The following is a 22,473-nucleotide window of genomic DNA, read 5'->3' on the forward strand; positions in this document are numbered from 1 at the left end:
TATTATGATCACATGACGGGGAGTACTAATATTATCACACCACACATACCGGAGTATTATGATCACATGACGGGGAGTACTAATATTATCACACCTCACATACCGGAGTATTATGATCACATGACGGGGAGTACTAATATTATCACACCTCACATACCGGAGTATTATAGTCACATGACAGGAGGGGTATTAATACTAATGTGTATTTCTATCACACCTCACATACTGGAGTATTATAGTCACATGACAGGAGGAGTACTAAAACTAATGTGTAATATTATCACACTTCACATACCGGAGTATTATAATCACATGACAGGGGGAGTACTAATACTATCACACCTCACATACCGGAGTATTATATTCACATGACAGGGGGAGTACTAATACTAAATGTTTATTACACTTTACTCATTGTACTCAGAGTACCATATACTACAATAAATTAACAGGGGAAAAAGGTCCTCACCCATAGAAGTACTAATGCGTATGCTTATTACACCTCACCCATAGGAGTACCATATACTGTGATATTATGTGTATTTTTAAACCTCACATATTGGAGTACTATATACTATAATATTATAGCAGTAGAAGTACTAATACTAATGTGTATGCTCATTACACCTTACCCATAAGATTACTAAATATAATATGACAGGAAGAGTACTAATACGGATGCTAATTACACCTCACCCATAGGAGTACTATATACTGTAATAATATGACTGGAAGGGTTCTAATACTAATGCGTATGCCTATTACACTTCACCTAATGGAGTGCTATATACTGTAATATTATGACAGGAGGAGCATTAATACTGATTTGTATGCCTATTACACCCCACTCCTCAAAATATGACAGGAGGAGACTAAAACATACTAATGTTTACGTCTGAACAATTACTATATACTACTAATTGTGTTCATGACAGGAGAAGGACTGATTATAAAGTGTTCCTATTACTCCTCATTCATGGAAGTACTATTGCATATGCTTATGACCCCTCACTCATTGTACTCGGAGTACCATATACTACAAAAAAATTACCAGGAGAAGAAGGAGGACCTCACTCATAGAAGTACTAATGCCTATGTTTATTACACTTTTCTCATTGCACTCAGAGTACGATATACTACAATAAATTAACAGGAGAAAATGGTCCTCACCCATAGAAGTACTAATGCGTATGCTTATTACACCTCTTTCACTGTGCGCCAAAAACCATATACTATAATAAAATAACAGGAGGGGAAAGAGAACCGGTAATAATGTGTATTCCTATTACACTTTACATATTGGAGTAGTATATACCATATTAATATGACAGGAGGAGTAATAATATTAATGTATTTGCTAATTATACCCATACTGTAATCCTATTATTTACCGATAATAATATCACTCATAGGAGTACTATTTACTATATTATGACAAGTGGAGGACATATATTATCGTGTATTTCTTTTACACCTCACATCACACGCATAGAACTAATAGATAGTATATTAGTATGGCAGGATGAGGACCAATACTTCAAATATTATTATTTTATTAATATTAAACAGTATTGCTATAGTGCCAATGTATTGTGCAGCGCTGTACAATAAATATGGGTAACTACTGAATACTGTACTGTTCTGTGCTTAGTACTGTATACTATTAATAAATATTAATGTTTGTCTGTTACACTACAGTATTCTCCCCAGAATTTTTTTTTTAGGCTGAGTGGGAAGAAGCTGTAGGTGGGTGGCAGCCCTTGTATTGTGATATAACTATTCAGTAAGCACCCCAAAACACCTGGGTGGTTACTGAAATGTGCCTGGTGGTGTGCCCGGGTAAAAGAGACTGGGGAGAATCCTACAATGAGAATACTATATCCTACTAATAGCATTTATTACAGGAGCAAAATGACCAATTCCTATGTTTGAGTCAAATTGAGAATACTATATATTAGTTATAGTATATTTAGACACATTTTTGTGATACTCTGGAAGTACTATTCACTACTAGCACTGATGTTTATGCATGCCTGTATAGCAATAGGATTGCCACTGTGACAGGGAATAGTTGCATTGTGGGTCTGTATCTACAGAACATTATTTTGCCAACACTAAAGTACCTGGGGCATGTACAATTCACCCCTTGCACTAGAATTACCACCAAGATACAGTTGTGTGAAAAAAAGTACTTTTTGTGGAAATCACATGCTTTAGAAAATCCAAACATTAGATCTTCAATCAAAATGTATCTACAGATAAAGCTGATTTACTTGTTCAATCATATAAAATTGTCATGGTGTATTCACTCCCACAATCTAAATGGATAAACATGCAAATTTGTCATCTAGAAAATATAATAACACCTTGACACTTACCACCACATTAGATCCCCCAAAAAGTCAGGTGTTACATATTAGGTGGCAATAATAAGGACCTGCTTAGGGAGTATCGTGGGAGGACCTGTCATTTAATCCTCAGATATGGAGGGTCTGGTGTTCTTTATTGATGTGTGGTGTCATCATACCAAAATCAAAGGAGCTCTCTGTGGCCCTCAGAAGAAGGGTTGGTGACGTATGTGAGTCTGGCAAGGGAATTCATATCATTAAAATAACTGAGCAAAATCAGTGTTCTCCCCAGGCACTTTTAGCTGGGCGCACCACCCGGCACTTTTCAGCACCCACCCGGCTGTTTTTGGGTGGTTACCAAAGAGTTTGTTCACAATACAGTGGCTGCCACCCACCTAAAATCTCTTCCCACCCGGCTTGAAAAAAATTCTGGGTTGAGCACTGAAAATCATCTACAAGTGGGCTAGATCTCAAGTGATTGCTACTTTGTCCTGGACTGGCCAGCCTAGCAAATTCAACCCAGGAGCTCACTGATGCTAAAAAACAAAGTCTCCAAAAACCACAAAATTATATTGTGGGATCTTGCAACAGTTGGTGTCAGAGTGCATGAATCTACAATCTCAAAGAGATTTCACCAAGCAGGATGAAGCCTTTGCTGGCCAAAAAGAACATTAGATCATGAGTATGGTTTGTCGTAAAATATAAACAAAGATCAGACCATCTGGAATAATGTGCTATGGACTGTTGAATCAAAGACAGTGATATTTGTCCACAGAAACAGAAGACATGTTTCAGGTGAAAAACTCCACACCAGCTGTAACGCATGTTAATGGTTCAAGGTCTGGGCAGTATTTTTTTTAATTGTGCAGTATATTAAAATCTGTTTAATGAGAATTAACAAAATAATGAAAAGCTCCACGAGCAAATCCATTAGGCTCGTAAAGAAGAACTTGATTATGGACTGGTCTAGTCCAAGCTCTAGTCCGAGCAATAGTGAAAAATTTTGTTTGCACACACTGGTGGGAGGTAATGAAAAATTACTAATTTCTGCATAAGGGGCTATTCCAGTTTATAGGGCCATGGGTGAATTTTAACCTTGTCTACAGTACATTATTATATCTTGATATTACTTCTGCATTATTTCAAGTTTATCACCCTTAGCTATAAGCTGTGTTTGCTAGAAGATCAAAGTTTTGCCTGTTAAAATATGTTTGAAAAAGTAAATATTTTCCATAGGGTTTACATATTTTTCACATGACTATGTCAGACTACCATGCTGCTTCCAAAGAGATTTACTCAGGCTTGTTTACACTGATGAATTGTCATTTATTTTGCTACAGCTTTTAGTGCAGACAGAAAGCTTGGACAAAAGAAAACCCGTGCCATTTCAGTAGGTCCAGTTCTTACCAAAATTATGAATTTAGAAAATAAATTCTCCATGCAAACATTTGCCATATTTTGCCTTTTATGTTCAAACATTTTATCAGTGAAGGATTGCTTACCATAAAAGATTAATATTTACTGCTGTATTTATATAAAATAAAGGGACACAGTGGTTCCCATTCTGGGTCACTGCAAAAATCAATGTCTCGTACTTTACTTTTTAATATGATGTACCAATAAGATGTTTTAAGAATATGCTGTTTAAGTCACGTTTCTCTGCACATATCAATTTACTGCTGTATTTAGCCTTACTTAGTTTGGTAAAAGTCAAAGGAGAGGTCCCGTGAGGTCTGGTTATTGCTGTCCTGACAACTGCCTAAAGAATGCAGGTGAAACACCCATGAGAGGTTGTATGTCTGAGGTTTTAAAGCAGCAACTCACAAACTTTAGGTGACTTTTAAGTACCAGTAGTTCACAGACAAATTAAGTTGTCTAAAGTATCCAGAATATTGTGTGTTGGATTGGGGAATTGACCTACAGTTGACCTACTTCTGACCTGCTTCAAGCAGCTTTGCATTTCCATACCTTTGTAATTCAAAACCAGTTTGAAGCAAACTAACCTCATGGACACAGGCTTTAAGCCAAATATTAGGGAAATATTAATCTTTTAAAAGGTAAGCCTGCACATTTTTAATTTAGGGTTGAATATTAAAATTCATGCATAAAGCTGATTGTGTGTTTCTCTTTAGGGTGTGTGGGCTCATACAAGATCCAGCGTAATCATAAAAATAGAATGAGGTTGTCTAAAACTGTGACTGGATCAAGTTGTAAAGCTGCCCACACATGTAGCTGCCTTCTTTAATTCATTTTTCCTACATTTTTGCATGGAAGATAATTTCAATTTTTGCACCATTCAGTGTAATGTTTGTAGATAGGTCTAGCAGTTTGTAACATGTGGTGAGCATTAGCGTTTATCCTGTTACTATTACAACCACCTGCCAGTGTGCGGAAAGTCTACATCACACTTTATTATTATCCCCATTATGCCTGCACTGACAGGTTACAACTGTGGAATTATAGTACGCAATGCATATCTCCTACTCCTAATCATGTTGTTATTCTGAGGGTGAGCTATACGTCTTCCACCAGTAAACCTTTACTTAACCTGTCTCTGCAGCGTATATCACATTTCACATTATTTTTTATTCATATCATTCTTTGTGGTAAGAGATACTCTTATGAATGTGTGAAACTATGATACTGTCACCTGCACCGTGCATGCAAATCATATTTAATTCAATTGATAATTATTAAACCCTCATCATCTTTCAGCAGCTGGGGGCCTACACTGGGCTGTCAGTCAATAGTAACTCTAAAGGTTGTGTAAAGCAGGGGATCTGACATTCCCTCAAATATTCTGTGGTGGAAATCAATTACTCCCAATGAAATACCTGGACCTGTAATATTCCCACAAGGGAATGTGAGATTCCCTATTTTATATATGAAGCCCTTGCATATTTTCAGAATATGTTTCCTACTACTAGTGAAGGTTCTTACTCTTTAACCCCTTTGCCAGGATATCCAAATATCATTATCACTAATCCAAAATACCAATATGACTTCAAAAGATGTCAATGTTTTTTTTTTTTTGAATTGGTAGGCAATCCTATGGAATTTATTATATTATTTGTAAAAACTGAATACACAAGCTAGTTAAAACTTCTTGCTTTTATATTTGCAATTTGAAAAGGAATTCTAGAGGCAGAGTTGACTGACTGACACACAGCAATGATTTTGCCACTTTCTTTTTCAACTACAGTAAGACAGAATCATATTTAATTTTTGTATTTTTATATTATTTAAAGATCTAATCCCAGGGAATATGCATACCCTTCATTAGGAACCCCTATACCAGTGCTGTCCATTTGTGTCCTCTTATGACCCCTTCTTTTGTTAATATATAACTGCCAGATTATCTGTACAGCAGATTTACCATACATAATATAATTATTACTATCAGTTTTTTATCAGCTGCTTATTTTGGCCAGTACACCTCATACAAAATGTTTTGTTTTTTATGCAATTAATATGGGTGTCCCACTGCTAAAATCTCTGATATGTTAAAACAATAATACAATATTATTGTATATATTGTAATATAGTTGGAGCTACTGAGATATTACCGAGATAATATTTTGCTAAAATCTGTTAAAATCTCTATATGTTATGTTAAAAGAATATTATTGTATATATTGTAATATAGTTGGTGGAGCTACTGAGATATTACTGAGATATTATTTATATATATATATATATATATATATATATATATAGTGTGTGTGTGTGTGTATACATAATATATCATTATTATTAAATATATATACATTTCTATAGAAATATATTTATTATTCAGAACGTGTGTGTGTTGCTTTTTGTTTCTAATGATATTCTATAGCTTTTGTGTCTTTTATGTTATCTATTGCATGTTAATATTAGGATTCTTCTTATTTTTTGCCCATTATATGTCTTTACAGATATAGAAATATTATCAGGCTGTCATATGTCTTTCTATAATACTTCTAAGCCCTTATCATATCTAGGCCACCAGCTGGGAATTAACTTCTGTGCTGCACTGCTATATGTGTGTATGCTATCATCCTCTAATAATACATCTGCACATACACTGTTCTATTAGTTCTCAGCATGATGATACCTTCACCCCAATGGGAACATTTTATATATTCCTGCTTCCTTCTGTATGCTTATTATAAAACGCTTGTGTTTTAACATATGCATAGATTAAGGAATATTGGTAGCTGTCCACATGTTTATGGTTTACTGGTATAAAGATGTAAAGCGGTAACTTGCAGCATGGAATACTCACTAAACGCTGGCTTTTGTAAAGGATTACATAGTTTTGTAGTGAAGTACACTTTAAATTTATTATCACATTATTATACTCACATGAGCTGTACAAATGATATGTAACTGCATTTTATTGGATAATTCTAAGCAAATGTAATAAAAATATAAAATTAGAACTGTTTTCTTTGATGCACCATTTGGAAACAAATATATTTATGTCTTATCCATTTGGGGGCCTGTAGCAGTAAATAAAGCCTATCTCTGACAGAATCGTATTTCGGTAAGTTCTGGAAGGCCATCAAACCTTAAACACAATGGGGTTGATTTACTAAAAGAGTTTAAGCTGTAAAGTGAATTATCACTCTTTAAGGGATAATTCGCTAAGCTTGGTGAATGAGGTGAAGCTCTGCTTACTTCAGCCAACTAGTCATGTGCAAAATCGTGTTTTTCTTTCCTTGTACGTAAAAAGGTATTCTTTGAAAAGTGAATTTTCATCGCATTTACCAAGTTGACTGAAATACCCCTTGCACAGTAATAATGCTTTGATAATAAATTTTGCTAAGTGAACATCCTCAAATACTTTATTAAATCAACCCCTATATAGGCAGAGCTGTTTCCCAGTGTAAATTTAGAGATTTACCTGCAGTTATTGGTAGACTCCATGTAAATTCTAATTTACAACATGCAGACAGTGCTGCTTTCTCAGTTTATATATAGAAATAAAAAAGAAAGCTTATTAATTTTTTATGAATTAAAATTCATACATTTTATTTAAATTTTTGAAATAAATTTAATAAAATAATTTATTTTTTTAATTTTTGGATAGAGTAGGGATTAGAGTAGTGGTTTTTAATACCACCTATGAATACACTGGTTATTCACCATGTTTCTTTGTCCTGGTGACCATTGTCTCTGTTTCAAAAAGTAATAGAAAATAGGAGATATTTTCTATGAATTCCTGTATTGTCTTTTAGACAGAACATAAGGAAAACTTCCCAACAGAACATTGGCTATTTTGTCTTTTAAATCACTAAACATACTTTCATATTACTTTTGGCTTTTATTTGTACCCACATCCTGCTTTGATATGTGCAGTACTTTTTATTTACTCTTCTCATAGGTTTCCTATAGATAAATTATGTTGCACATCAAAGTAGTAGCCGATTTCCTGATTGTACAGGAATGTCCTTGCCAAGAGAATTATTCTCAAGTTCCCAAATTTTGCACACACTGGTAAGACATATTATGGGAGTGAGGTATAGGGATGCATTTATTTAAAAAAAGATCATATGAAAGAGAAAAAAACAGCTGAAAGAAAGCATAAGGATCATTTGAAAGAAAAAAAGCCACAAAGTTTTTCTTTCAAAGGTCAATTTGTATATGGGCCTAGGCCTACACTTTTAGGGATGTATTTATAATGCAGTAAATTTGACATTTACTGACACATTCCCTGTTTGGGAATTTTCCATGTTTTTATGTTGCCAGAATTTGATTCTCCATCAGGGAATATTTCAGTGAATGTCTGATTTACTATTTTATTACTAGACCCCTTGATGTCTGGATGTCCTCTCCTCCTCCTATGTCAATGTCTGTATCTGTCTGTCATTTGCTTCTTCTATTTAATGTACAGAGCTGCGTAATATGTTGGAGCTATACAAATTATTTATATGATGATAAACTGAAATTAATAATATTATTAAAAGACGCAGGAATTGTTGGATATTTGCAAGAACTAGATGCCTGTCTGTCTGGCTCCCAGTATCCCCAGTACTCGCCCAATGCTTATAACGCTGGAATAGGTTAAAGGTAGACCATGATGGTCTGGTTGGTTACTATTTTAGCAATGTTTTACAGTTGTCTGTGTTCCCATTGGAGAGGTTGCGCCTTCCTTCCTGTGACAGGAAGTAAACAATCATCTCCGCCCTGGGGACATATATTGCAGATAAACCTATGATAGGTTCTAACCATTCTCCTTTGTTCCTTAATGTGTCTGCATCATATTTTAAGTTTTGGGGGCAGGTTTATTGCCCTCCCATTTCCCTCAGGTCTTCTTAGGCTACATACACACATCAAATGATTCTCGCCTGATAATCACCTCAGGGCTGATATCCGACGGGAATCTGGCGTGTGTACAGCGCTCGTCCACGAACGATCGTTATGGACGTGAAGGGGAGAGAACACAGCGGGGTGCCTCTCCATCGTTCTCCACCCTCCCCTCACCATAGAGCAGATCGGTGTATGTACAACACTCGGTCATGCATCGTGCAGTCTTTCGTCATTGAAAATGACAATTATTGAACGTGCGTTCGCAGCCATTGACAAGTAAATGTATCAAAAGATGTAAAAGGATTTTTGGACAACACCCAGCACATATAAATATGTCACACAATTGAGAATTGACAGCAAAAAAAAAAAACCTGGCATATCACCTCATATTTTCTTTTTTTAATTTTTTTTGTTTACAGTATTTATTAGGATTACTGTTTGATACACTGAAGCACTGATTAGTGTAGACAGTTATTAAAATATAAAAAATTCTCATTAAGAAAGTTACTTTAAGTTCAATAAAAAAACCATTTTCTTTTTCAAAAGGTTTGTACATTCCCTGTTCATTACTTTCCACATCCTGCAGAATTCAGCGTGTAATAGTTTATGTTCAGTGATCATGTGAAGCTGAGCAGTGTTCCTTTTTTGGTTTTGTTTCCAAATTTTAGCTATAGATACACCTCCTGATCACTATTTTACACACAAGCAAGTCTACAGTGCCGGTTCATGAGCAACTTTAATAGCTTCAGAAAGATTCTTCCAGATAAGGCGTAATGAACACCTTGCTTGTAATAACAGATGGTTTTCTGGGAAATAATTAATCTTATATATACTTGCAACTTTGTTTGCTTAACAACATACACATGCACACCGAGTGATAGATTTGGCACTCCTGTATTGTTTGAAAACAATATGGTACCAGGAAACAGGTGACACAATTTAATGTAGCGATAAAGCTGTTGTGAAATATTGTGTTTATCTCTGTGTTCACAATAATAGGGAATTGAATTGACTGAGATGTAAGAGCTTGTTCCCGCCAATTCATGGCAACATACATTTATACAAGGATACACGTGGCAATGCAAAGCACTTGCATGGAAGAGTTGCTATTCATTTATAGCACCCCAAAAGCACTTTACCTTGAGTACAATCCACAGCAACTCACAACTGTGCAGTTGCTGTGCTGTACTTTCCAAACCGCAGTATGCATGACATATCTATGCAATAGGCAACATATGCCACGCAAACACGAATACCAAAACATATCAGTGTGAACAGGCCCCAGCTCTTTATGCAGCCGAATACTCCATATAGATCTGTATTACCCTGTTTCCCCGATTATAAGGCACTCTCTTATATTTTTTGAAATGCCAAAATATGCCCTGGGTCTTATTTTCAGGGGATGTCTTATTTTTCCATGAAGAAGACTACAGTACACATTTATTGTTGAAAGTCACTCATGATCACTCAGCTGTCTTATAAACGGGTGAGTGTCTTATTTTAATTATTTTTTTAAAAATCGGGGGTGGCTTACTTAATGGGGATGTCCTAAAATCGGGGAAACACGGTACCATGCTGTAAATATGTGCATGCATATGTAAAGTGTGTGATGAAAAGTTATAATATAACGTCCTTAATTATGTCACTAACTGTCCCTCAGGGGAGCTCACAATGTAATATCCCTACCCCAGTCATATGTCATTGACATTAAGGCTACGAATACATGTCAGATGAGTCCAATATTTGCCTTTGGGCCGATATCAGAGAAAAATATGGCGGGTGTACAGCGCTTGCTGTCCATCATTCTGTCCTGGCAGTTCCATGGATGACAAACGATTATATTAAAAGTGAAGGGGAGAGAGCCCAGCTTCGTTGGCACTGTATGTACAGCACTTGTTCATCCATTGTGCAGTCTTTTGTCATTGGATCGTAAAAGATCCTTTCCAACGACAATTATTGCACGTGTGTACCCAGCATAAGTCTAAGGCCAATCAACTTAACTGCATGTTTTTTGGATGTTTGAGAAAACTTGAATTGAAGCCGGTACATTGGTGCCTTTGGCAAACTATATATATTAGATGTCTGCTCAAAAGAATGAGGAAGGGCATTCTGTAAGCTACATTTTCCCTAGCTTAATGTAATATGGTGCTCTCCAGTTTGTGCTAAAGATTTTATATGTTCTATATATACAGCATCATGTAGTGGGTGTAAAAGAAAAGCCTATTCATATTTAAAGGGTGGCAATATATGTTTTTTTTTTCCAGAGTAGAAAGGGTTGAAATACTTGGCATCCTAGTTACTTAAAGAACCATGTTACTTTCTAAAATGTTGTTGTGCTTTCTCACTGAGAGATTGTTTTAATATAAAAGGCGCAAGAATTTTTTTTAAAAGGATGTACACAATAATATGAGTTGCCTCTCTTGTCCATAATTTTTAAGGAAAAAAAAAGAAATCTCTGAAATATTGGGAAAACTGTCGATTTAGGTTTTCATGACAGCTGGTCATGTGATCAAATGGCAGCACCTGGGCATGGGATCTCACCTGAGTAGGCTGTGGGGACTGAGGAATAGATAGATAGTAGTGAGCTTTGATTTTTTAATGGTTTTGGTCATTAAAACCAGTTTGGTCATGCTACAAGCATTGGAGGAAGATCAGTTTCTGCAGTATAAACTCAATGAGCAAGACATTGTCAGAATGTTTGGGGAATGGGGCCAATTAAAAAGTCTAAATATACAATAAAATATAAAGTCAAATAGAGACATTTGTGCTACTGACAGCAGATGGGATACAGTTTTATTATAAATGATCTAAATTATAATATTTAAAGAGTTGTAACTGGCACTCTTCGGAGAAAAAGAAGTGAGTGTATGAATACAGATCAGCTTAAAATTCATCATTAGAGGTGCCAGCAGTTCTATTTTTGAGGCCTGGCACAAGGGATTTGTTCAGCCACAGGGTGAACCTTGTGGTGCGTTTTCCTGACACTTTTGGTGAAGTAATTTTATATGAAAAGAAGTATTTTATATGAAACCCCTCAGATCTAATATTCTTGCTGACTTCAGAATGATCTAATCCTTTGTTGCTATGGTCTTGCTACCATATCCTGCACCGGCTGACAAAGCCATCTTTAACCTGTACCTTGATAACACATAAGGACATATTTTTAAAGTCAGTGAAGCTGTATTAGATGTGGGAAGAAGCACCTAGCAGTTTCTTATACCTTCCTCAGACTCGATTTGTGTGCTTGCACTCTCCTGGATGAAATTTTAAGGAGATATCACTGCAAGACATACTAGAAACCAGTGTCTGACTTTATCCTACCTTAATCCACGTTTAACTACCAGTACAATACCACTTTTCATTAGACTGCCCCTTTATTATTTGTTAAAAAATAACTAAATTATACTATTTTTATGATAATTTCGCATCTTTTACTATTAGATCACTTATTATTTTAGGGGTGCATATAAGGTTAAAATAAATCCTATGGTAGAATGTTTAAAACACTATCAAATTAATTTTCTTCTTTTCTATGTGGTTAAAGATTTGCGATGCTATCTAGGTACTTTCCATTAGATTGTGGAATTTTGAGTTATATGGGATTCAGGAACTTGCTAAGCAGACTCTTGATACAATCACTGGATTCAACATAAATCACACTTTTTGTATTCTGTGTGTGTAAAAACACTAAGCATACACTTTGCATTTAAATATGAATTTCAAATACAGCGAATATCAGAATCTCTCTTTCAAATCAGTTGGTTTATTTAGAAACATGAAATAAACTTGAGATCTGTTAGTCTTTTTTTTACTTTTCTGCTTGTGAATAACAATGCAGTCACTTAGCATGATCTCTAATGCTTGGTAATGGTTGTTGCAAAGTAGCTAATTGATCATCCTTGTGCTTTAAAGCGTGGAAAAATAAAAAATGATCTTTGTGGGGGCTCACCTTGCACTGGAATTGTTAAATAGTTTGCCCCGAGTACGACGTAAAAAACTTGAACATTAGCTGCACCTTACTCAGGATTCCTACTCACAATACAAGACTGCTGGTCGTCCATTATGATGGCATCATATAAAGGGTTCGTCTCTAAAACTGAAGAGCTCTACCCAGATCCTTTATATCCTTTATTCTTTCCTCATCAACATTCTAATAACTTTAAAAATGTCATGCCTGAGTCTCTCGGCTTCTTTGTTTATTGCAGGCAGACCAGTGCTGGTGGAAGGAGCTATTCAAAATTTTTGGTTACTATTCATTGAGGTACTCTAAGGCAATTTTACAAATGAGAAATTTTGTTTTTTTTTGTTATGTATTGGAAATCTGGTGTAATAGTCCTTTAACCCCCTAACCGCTAAGCCCGTAATTTCTCGCACTAAATATTTTTGCTCTTTTGGGGGGGGGGGAACCTAATGAACCTACCTGTATGTTTTTAGCATGTGAGACGAAACCAGAGTGGCCCATTAAATAACGATGCAAACATAAAAAAAATGTTCAAACCTCATTCAGATAATGTCTTGGCCATGATTTGAACCTGGAACCCAGAGCTGCAGAGGCCATAGTGCTAACTTCTGGTTTCACAGTGCAGCTAACATTCTTGACCACTTCACTCAACTTGTAATTGGTTTTAGACACTTCTGAGTCCATTTACAGGTACATTTGACCCACAGTTAACCTTTGTGTTAGCTGCTCCAAACTGATTTGCATTGGCTTTCGATAAAAAAGTTATAAAACCACTAAACATTTTAGCCATTTATTCAAGGCTCAGTTATCAGGCGTGCAACTCCCCCCCCAAAAAAAAAAAAATGTTTATCTACCTGCTTGCAAATTGCTTTGGAATGTGCACAAGTCTGCTCATTTACAACAACGTAAATTCTTGGCAGGCCTTTGTACCTCAGTGAATTACCTCCCACAATATTACAATATCACATAAAACATGTCCTCTACCAAAAAAAAAATGTATCTAGTAGAATGTTATTTTTATTTTTTAGTATATTCATTTATTAAATGGTACACCAGGGACTTTATGTATACATAAAAGCAGTTTTGAGGGAGTAACCTCTTTGCTACACAAAATTGTATTTCAGTGATGCAGTGGGATTGACCGAGGTAAGATGCTGGAGAAATAGAAAAGAGAAACTTTTCTCTTTTGGTAATCTTTAGCTAACATTTAGAACATAGAAAGGGGAAATAACATGCTGCAAAATGATTTATATTAAAATGTAGATTGAAACATCAGCAGTAACCTTGGAAAAGAACGGGTATGGAAGAGTACCAAAGAAGATGAAGGGTAATACAGAATGGCAGAGATAAATATAAAATAAAGAAAGGAAGATACGTTTAGAACTTCAAAATCATATTTGGGACCTTGTAATTTTGGAGTAGAAGCTTTGCTACTTTTGACAGCATTGCAAGTGTCAGTGACTTGTAGAATCTGTCCTTCTCCTCTTTCAAATTGAAGTCCCTATTTTCTTTTGTTTTTTTTTAACTTTTGGGTGGATTTATAGAGTTTAAAAAAATATATATTACTTAGCTATTAAAAATGTTATTTTGCACTGAACCTTTCATCCGGCTTCTAAATTACACCTCAGTAAATAATTGTAATTGTTTTTTTCTTAATATCTCCTTTTCGGAGTTTCTCTATAACCTTAAAAGCCAGAAAAACTTGCCTAAGGTTGGTTTAACAAATCTGTGAATGAATTGAGGCAATTATGTATTTTTTAACATCTAAATTCTTCCTCTTTCTTAGCAGCAATTCAGCTTTTAAACCAAGTGAGATAGTGAGCGAAGAGAAATCACAATACTAGTTCAGCCCAGCTTCCAGTGTTATGAATGTCAGCAGCAATTTGTGAGAATCAGATACAAAATAAATCACATGTTGTTTTTCAGTTAATTTTTTTTCCCCCGCAGTAACATAGGAGCTTTTATCATATGCCCACCCTCCCCTCTCTGCACTGTAGTAAGCTCCCAATTATTCTCCTATAAACATTGAAAAACATCTACTGCCAGATTGGTTCTTGAGGTACAGTTCTTGCCTGTTACATTATTGTTTTCTCATCTGACCGCCACAAACAACACTTGTCAGATGTCACAAATGTGTTATTTTGTACGAGTCATTTTCAAAAGATTTAGGTCAATTCTATAAATCATATTTTACCTTTCAGAATAATAGTTTCCTTTCTATGTTTCCGGTAACTCCATGTTTAATGTTTATGTTCCTTTTCTTAAAAAGATTTTGTGTTGTGATTGTAATCTAAATCAGAGTTAATGCCTAACTTTTTTTGTATGTTCAAGCAAGCAGGGATAAGGAGGGCAATTCTACTCTGAATTTAACCGTACAGCACTGTTGTCACACTATCAAGAAGCTGCATGAGGAATACTTCACTATCAGGATCCACAAAAATTTCTGAGAAATTGCAGGGGGCTAAAAAAAAAAACAATACAATACAATTAGGTGTTGTGATTGTGGTGTGCTTTTAGGTTGTTTTATTAGGAATCCAAATTTACTTTAAATTCAAGCTCAAGAAATAGGTGTCAGAAAGGTGGGAGGTGGTGTTTTCAGATTCATCCTTGTTTCCATGACTTCCTATGACCTGTAAAGAGGTTCTTAGAAAGATATAATTCTGACAAAGATTCCAACTTGTCCACATCTAAAAATGAAAAATGTTGGTTTAAAGTGAGCTATGGGTCATTTTTTCAAAGATGTTGCTTTGGCATGCTAAGAATTGTAGGGCTCATTCTTCAGCAACTTGTTTATATCCAAAGCCTACAATTCATTATCTTATCCACGTTTCACTGGGAAAATAAAAATGGAAACTTAGTTTTCTAATAAAAAGCATTTTAAAAGTTTTGGGATGCACATTCTACTCATAGTTACATTGTTTATTTTTTTGTTTTCTATTAAGGTTATACTAGCTCCCATCTATGGCTTGGTTTCTCAGAGTGCAGTATTACATCTTGGTCTACTTATCAACCATCTTCATTCAAAAAATTCACCGTTTCATTTTCAAGTTCAGTCTTCATCTCTATGTGGAGCAATACTACTGACATTCATCTGAATCCACAACCTTTACCATTCAGGTAAATGTTTCTTGTTTTCAATTGTAACTTGCGTAAGGCGTGAATCGGTTCTGTGAATAATAAAACATATATTAATATATTAATGCTTATTTATCTTTTGGTGTACCATGTTATGTATGTGTATTTGTTATCTCCAGGTTATAATAACCTTGCTTTCACTTTGCTTTATCATGAAAAAAAAATCTTGGAAATGTTTTCTTTTATAAAAAAAAAACAATCTTCCTCTGGCATACAAATCCAAACATAATTACAGCAGAAATTTATGTTTTACCCAGATACGAGGGGTCTTCAAAAAGTTTACATACTTTTATATTTTGTTGGAAAGGCTGAGGGTATGAGGAGTATTAATAAGTTGTGTCTGATAGTGTCATGTGACTAGTCTGCCTGGCAGGCTAGTATACCTGTCTATAGTATACTGTAGTATATTATACCTATAGTATACTGTACCAGTCTATTTTTTAGTTTAGGACAGTGTTGTTTAGTCAGGACAGTGTTGTCCATCTAACTTTCTATAGCTGACAACAGGAGGGAAGTGTACAGGAATGACCTCATCAGTCTACTCAGTGCTACACCTCCATTATTCAGTAGAACAGGGTAGATACTTGACCAAGGTGTTTCACCTTTTTCCCCCGGGGTTCTCTGAGTTTTGCTGTCTGACAGGGCTGTCGACTGGCTGAGCAGAAATAAATATGTTTTAGAAGCTAAGACAATTCTCACAAATATATATTTAGCTGCAGAGGGTGGACTATAACACATACACCTAAATAAAGCACCTTGCAAGACATTACCTCTGTTTGAGAGTGGTTATGCCCCTCTGTGGCATGGGGCAGCCGCAGTAACGCAAACTCACACTCCCTCATGACATGTTGCTTGAAGCAAGTGACATTTTATGCATCTGTTGAGCCACAGTTCTCATTGCTTTTCCCAGATGAGTCATGACAGTTGTAGAAAGCTTTTGCACTGTCGCTTACATTAGGGGGCAAGTTTATGAAGCGGTGTTCCTACCGAAAAAAGATAGTGGCACATTGTTACATAAAAGGATAGAAGTGGCACATTGTTACTTAGCACCAAGTCTGTTCAACATTATTCACTGAAAAGAAAAATAAATATTTTGTGAGCGGTAGAAGCATTGATGTGCTCATGCTCCTTTCTCAGTGCCAGTTCCTTGCATCTTGTTTGCTTGTTGGAAAGTGTAACATACATTGAGCTGTCTTATCCAGTAATGTCAGCAGCTTCTGTATCGTCAGTTCTTTTAGTTTTCTATGCAGGTTTGTCACACTCTCCCTGGTCCATCAGAGTGCCCCAAAGACCTGAACTTTGTAAGTGATTTGCTGTCTTGTAGGGGACATGTAGAATGTCAATTCTTAGTTTGCAGGATCCTGAACAATCCACTTTGAAAAAACACTTGGGTGCTTAGGCTCTCCTTTTCTTTAGTGTCCTCTCCTTTGTATAATAATTGTGCATCATCTTAGGCATTGCTGCATCTAACTGCTAGTCTACTGGGATTCATAGTAATATTTGGTGTTGTCACTGCTGTGCTTTTCACTGTTCTAAATGCTGGAGAGAAAGTTGTATCTGAAGATGTGTAGTAATAATACTTTCCTGCATGAAAATCCATAAAAAGTACCCCACCAGTCATCAGGGGGCAGCTGAGAGGAAGCAAAGCCCTGCTTCTGCCAAGATAAACCGAACAAAGCATGGTAAGTCTTTAACGGAGGGAAAAAACAACTTTACATCAACTGTTTGGCAAAAGGGTGAATTTCTTTATTTTCGGATGTGGGTTCTAATAGATCTCTGCGTGAGAGTTCCCCACTGGTCATATTTTGTGGTCATTCTCTGTTTCATTATCTGTACTTGATAAAGAATGAATGTGTAAGGCTTTGCCAAAGCAGAATTAACTAAACCAGTCCTAGAGTTATCTAGCAATTTTGGCTTTGTGTGTGGCATGTGAGGAAGATTCCATGCTAAAATTTAATTTGGTCTGTAGAACACATCAAACGTGTTTCAGGGGTTTAGTTTATCCTCCCGAGGGTCTACCATAATGCAGTGAATCTGATATTCACTGAAACATTCCATGGCGGAGAATCATTTACTACCATTGAAACACATGCAGAAAGATTCTCCACCAGGGAATGTTTCAGTGAATGTCACTCTCCATGAATAATAATAGAGCACTGGTCTCCAAACTGCACAAGTGTTTGTGCAGTTTGGAGACCAGTGAGCACCGTAGGTTGCTCCTTGGTAATGATGTTGCTTCAAGTGATGGTGTAATTTTGTGTATTTAATCTCTTCACCTACTGAAAACTGAACTATGAATTTTGGGTGGTCTTATATTTTAGTCAAATTGATATTAAATTGCTGTTAGTTTGGGAATTACATACATGTTTATTATGTTAATCGTCAAATAGAGGATTTACTTGTTTTAATATGTCTCTGAGGATTTTCCTCCTTTCCCTTGGAGAGAATGCACAATTATATATTATTGTTACCAGGATTGAGACAGTTGCCAAAACATTTTGAATCAACTTCATCTCTTTCTATGTTTCCATTAGCAATAAACAAACTGTCACCTTGTATACAGTGATCCTTATTTTGCCATCTATTTTGGGAACCAAGGAGAAGACGTAATCTAAGACACACAGCAATCCTACAAGGCACATGTAGTTTCCTACATACAGAATATTTCTGAAAACTAGAATCTCTGCTCTCTGCTCTAGAATCTGTATGGTTGGTACATTCCTCTTTACTCATTTGGAAATGTTTATTATGGGAGAATAAAAACATTCCGCTTGGCATGCAAACATATTCCAGTCTTGTAGCTATGAGTTTTGTAGTACCCCTTCCCATCCTCGCCACTCTACATCTTCTTACCGGTCAAAATCCTTCATTAAATCTGAATCACAGTTTACTTTCTGGGGAAAGATGTGCTGAATATTTCAGGATATTGAACACCAAACCGCTGTTCGTCTTGAAGTAATGCATTTACTTAGCTGACATTTAACCTCCGATGGGATGTGAGGTATTCTGATTTCTGTCATTACAAGTGACGATCAGGAAGCATTACTGAGATTTGGCATTCTCTCTACCAAGTATGAAATGTTTGTGTAAGAAGTCACAATCCAAACTAAGGGCTATGGATAACGCAAAGCAGCGGATTAGCTACATGTTGAAGATGAATGCTATTCAAAAGCCAAATTGAAGGTATTCACCAGGGAAGTGTTTCCTACAAACATTTTAATGTTTAAAGCTTTTCCTAAGTGGTCATAGTGACCCTTTTACCCCAGGTACACTTGTGCAGGATGCCCCCCATGTGAAGGAAAAAACAATACCCTCACCCTTCTGATGGCCTGTGTGTTATACAGCTATAACAGTGGAAAACCTGCAGCACCCTGGAAGTACCAAAGTGGTAACATCTCAAAAAGTGGACTATCCGAAACGCAAGTATAATGCTTCTATTACTGGGTGTAAGTTTTCCAAGTGTCCTGTAGTCATTTTAAGACCATGCAATTTTCTGGTCAGTTGCAAACGTATGCTGGGTCTTGGAGCTCTCCAAGAGCTGTAAAATTATACATATGTAAAAAGACATTTCAGTAGGTTGCTTTCAGAGAACACAGCATGTAAAGCATTTAGCAATCCAAAAATACAGGCAGCCAAAGATTTATGCAGATTTTGAATTTTCCTCTAAAAAGTCTACTTGCCCCTGCACTTTCCATCAGCCATGCTTTCCAGTTGAACACATAATGCAATGACTAGTCTCATCGACCAGTTTCTGCATTTTTCTCAGTACAGGTTTCCTTTAAAAGAACTGCTAATATTCTACACATACAGTATATACCATAACTTTACAGGTAGTTAAAGTTTATACTAAATTTGCCATTTAGATTGTTGTTGCAACTCAGCCATCTTAGCTTTCAGGAGGCTTCTTATTAGCAGCAGATAACTGGATTCCAGTACAACGCTACCTGCAAGATTTTAGTTGCCTGCTGAAAAAATGTTCCTCCACATTGTACCACTTTCATCTAAAATATTTTGCAAATAGCTGACAGATCAATGAATGACCTAGATTTGCTATTAAAAGCTGTTTTGTATAAACCAACTTTGTAAATTTGTGTTCTCTGTCCCTTTAATTCCACTCTATATGTTATTTCTGCATGGCATACATTGCTTATGCTTGCCATGCAAGAGTTAAAGGCTTTGACGTTTGTGTGTGTGCGCGCTTCAGAAAATCCTCTCAGATAAGTGAATCTTTGTTAATGTATGTATTTCCTCTGGTAATTCAGGTCAGCATTTCAGAGTCCTCATGTAACCTTTTAAGTGCCTTACGTACATACAGCAAAGCACTTCACTTCAGAAGCATGTGGAGATCTCACATATATTGTTTCTGACGCTTCCCCGTCAATTGCCGCTGTGCTCGTGAGTTGTTTTCATAATGGAGATGTCCCTTAAACAGTCAAGATGCTTGTTTAAAAAGCTATAGAGACAAAAGGAATTTTTTTTCTACTCTGTTCTGCCTAGCGTATAATGATTAACCAGATAGGTTTTATTTTAGAAACAGAAGACAGGATGTTTTTTTAAGAGTACTCTCTGCACAGATTTAGTAATCGATTAGTGGATGTACATCTACATTTTTATTAAGGGTGATGGCCCACAGAGGCATGTAAACATTACACAAGCAGATCACGTAAAGAAATTGTAGATAAGAGTTAGTTTATAGGAGATGTTTTTTGATTATTCAGATTATGCTGTTTGCATGGTAAATATATATTTGTAATATACATACTATATGTTAACTGGCTTTTATAATACTTTCTATGTGCTGTTTAGCTTCTCTGACAGACAGCACAGTCCAGAAGGCACTTTTTCTATTGTAAAACATTATCATAAAACATACTCACTACGGAGAGGTGTTTCCAATTTTAGGGCGCCCTGCTCACTTTTATTCACAAAACTTCAACAAAAATAAGCAATCTTCTAGGGTTTTTTTCTTGCAGGGGATTAGTGTCATCCAAAGTATAACAGAAAAACACAAAATTCTTTGTGGACCTCAACTCCTGGGCTCTCCCAGCTATACAGCCTCTATGCCTGAGCTACCTGGCCTCAGGCTACAACTTCCCTCTGTCTCAAAGACCTGATCTGTTTTATTATCAATGGCCAGGTGCTTCAGAGCCATCACCTATTTCTGGCCTGGAAAAAGGGGGAGTACCTGGCCCACCGATTTTTTTCTAGGGGATCTGTATTCCAAGTAAAGAGCTGGAAATACACTGCATTACAATTATTCGTGGCTCTATCTAGCTCATGTAATGTTTTTTTCAGGAGAAATTGCACTGCATAACGCGAAATGCCCTCTAATTTTGGCATTACACTTTTCCTTCATCTACACTATTTGCAAGTTAAAACTGATTTTTCAGGTACCATTCAGGGCAATGTGTCTTTTACAGCACACTTCCAGACCACCTCAAATATTTGCAACAATCCCCATCACTTCTAGCATGACTGCCATCAGAAATGACTATATACACACTGCATACAAAAATGTGGGAGCATGTGAGGTATATGTTGGCCATATCCAATGAAGAAGAGGAGTTGGGTGATCACTGTGAAGGTGAATATAAGGTGATTCCTCTGCTCTGAGAACTAGTGATTTGTGCCATTTGTGTCTTTTCTGCTTCACAATCAATATTTTCTTACATAGGTAGGTCATCTTTAAGGTAAATAGTGGGTTGTTGAGGAACTCTTGGGGACAGGTTTCCATTGTATGGTGGTTTTCAGGGCAGGAAATGCTAAATCGTAATGCCTAGATCATGATACTTTTATTGTAACACCTGATTCTTGCAAATATGCAGCCCTACTTGGTGGTGCTTATACACACCACCCTTGGACTGAGCAATGCTACACTGCATTACATGAATGTTGCTTAGTTCTGAAAGGACCACAAATGCAAAGAAAAAAGAATAGGGACCAATGACATAACAAGACCAGCCTGAAGACTAAAGGAAAATAGTAGGGTATTACCATACAAAAAAGACTTGATGAAGGCTTTGGGAGAGGGTTGTTTGTACCTGGAGTTTGCCTCAAACAAAAACTACAGCAATTTATTGTGTACCGGAAATGTTTTTCTCAATTGTAGATAAACCCCTGTAAATATATTGAAATATTGTCATGCAGAGGACCGTACATGCACTTTTGATGTCAAGGACTGGCACTGATCATTGTTTAGATCTTTCCATATTGCCAAAAGCCTGTCCTGAGCTAAACATTGACAGGCCCCCATAAGCAACTTTAGCAATATCCTCTTTCTATATTTAATTTCCATAATTTAATTTGTTTTGCTGGGATTACCATGCCTTCAAAATATTTGTCAAAACATTCTGTGTATGTTTCATACATCAAGCCACGTCTGAGTCAGAAGCACGCAGCTTTTAAACCCAAATGAGATTTCCAATGCTCTGACTGAGTTTAGAGAGCTGGTAAATTATACACATCTGCTGTTATTTGTTTGTGATGTCTAAGGCCAGCAAAATAAACAAACAGTCAACAATCTTAATCATTTTCATCACAACGTACAAATCCACAATTTTGTAACCCAGACTCAAAATGAAAGAGAAAATTGGGGTTATGTGGTAGTAGACCTCAAGCCTTTCTTAACATCATTATCTTAGCTGGCTAATGTGTCCTTCATACCCATGTCTACTAAAGTGGCACAGTGCCCAAATAATTACATTCTCTGGACCTAGATCTAGCAAAGGCTCTCGG

General features: G+C 36.2%; 1 protein-coding gene across 2 annotated transcripts in view; it reads left to right on the forward strand.

Moving 5' to 3' along the window:
- ZBTB20 (zinc finger and BTB domain containing 20) overlaps window positions 1-22,473 on the forward strand; it is a 523,160-nt gene that overhangs the window by 1,050 nt on the left and 499,637 nt on the right. The window contains exon 2 of one of the 2 annotated variants that reach the window (XM_072398416.1): window positions 15,546-15,720. The gene's annotated coding sequence lies outside the window, so the exon portion shown is untranslated. Of the gene's footprint in view, window positions 1-14,665; window positions 15,721-22,473 lie in introns of those variants that run through there. The other variant, XM_072398417.1, reaches the window with a different exon arrangement.

The sequence above is a fragment of the Pyxicephalus adspersus genome, chromosome 1 (assembly GCF_032062135.1).
Source record: "Pyxicephalus adspersus chromosome 1, UCB_Pads_2.0, whole genome shotgun sequence".
NCBI classification, from domain to species: Eukaryota; Metazoa; Chordata; class Amphibia; order Anura; family Pyxicephalidae; genus Pyxicephalus; species Pyxicephalus adspersus.